General features: G+C 49.3%; 1 pseudogene; it reads right to left on the reverse strand.

Moving 5' to 3' along the window:
- Positions 1-327: 327 nt before the first annotated feature.
- LOC143941741 (U2 spliceosomal RNA) lies at positions 328-443 on the reverse strand (annotated as a pseudogene).
- Positions 444-771: the final 328 nt, after the last annotated feature.

A 771-nucleotide genomic window follows, 5' to 3' on the forward strand; every position in this document is an offset into this window, starting at 1 on the left:
GAAGGCCTAAAGTTCTGGCTGCTTGGAGAGAGTCCTTACCATCAGGCTCAACCGTTGCTCCCATTACTCTTACCTAATTACATTTGAGAAATACTGACCGCTTTCCCGGTGGGAAAGGGGATCCAGTGTTCTCTCCCAAAAATTTGACCGGAGCTGGAACTACCCCAATCTAGGCCAGGGACCCGACCCTCTGGCCCGACCCGATGCAGCACCCATCCTCACCAGGAGCACCCTTCTGGATGGCTTCAGACTCGACCATTGGTCGACCCCCAGTATTTGTTGGGCAGCTCGGCATAATCCCTGATGAAAACCACCCTTCCAGGCACAATTATGTCATTGGATTTGCATAGCCCTCCTCTCTATAGGAGTAGCACAGCGCCTCCTCTGGCAACTGATAAGAACAGATACTACACTTGATCTTAGCCAAAAGGCAGAGAAGCGATTGTCAAAGCTTAATTGAACAAACTGACATTAGAAGCTGGTTATTATGCAGAGCTGTAAAAGATTCTGTGTGCACCAGTTTTAGTAAGGCTTCCCAATAACTTTGGGGAGACAACGACTGGAGGAGTGGCAAGGAAGAACTGCTTCATGGGACTGGTCATACATTAGGGATGAAGCGAGGAAGGTGGAAGTGAGGAATAGGAAGTATTGATGCTTTTTTCACACCTCAGACCATGGGTGCTCAGCCTGTGGCCCTCCAGCTTTTGCGGAACTACCAGTCAGATCATGCCTTTGAGAGTCATGCTTGTAACTGTCAACCCTGCAAAGCCT

Source organism: Lithobates pipiens, unplaced genomic scaffold (assembly GCF_037356315.1).
Source record: "Lithobates pipiens isolate NorthernLeopardFrog02 unplaced genomic scaffold, aLitPip1_a1.2 Scaffold_3, whole genome shotgun sequence".
NCBI classification, from domain to species: Eukaryota; Metazoa; Chordata; class Amphibia; order Anura; family Ranidae; genus Lithobates; species Lithobates pipiens.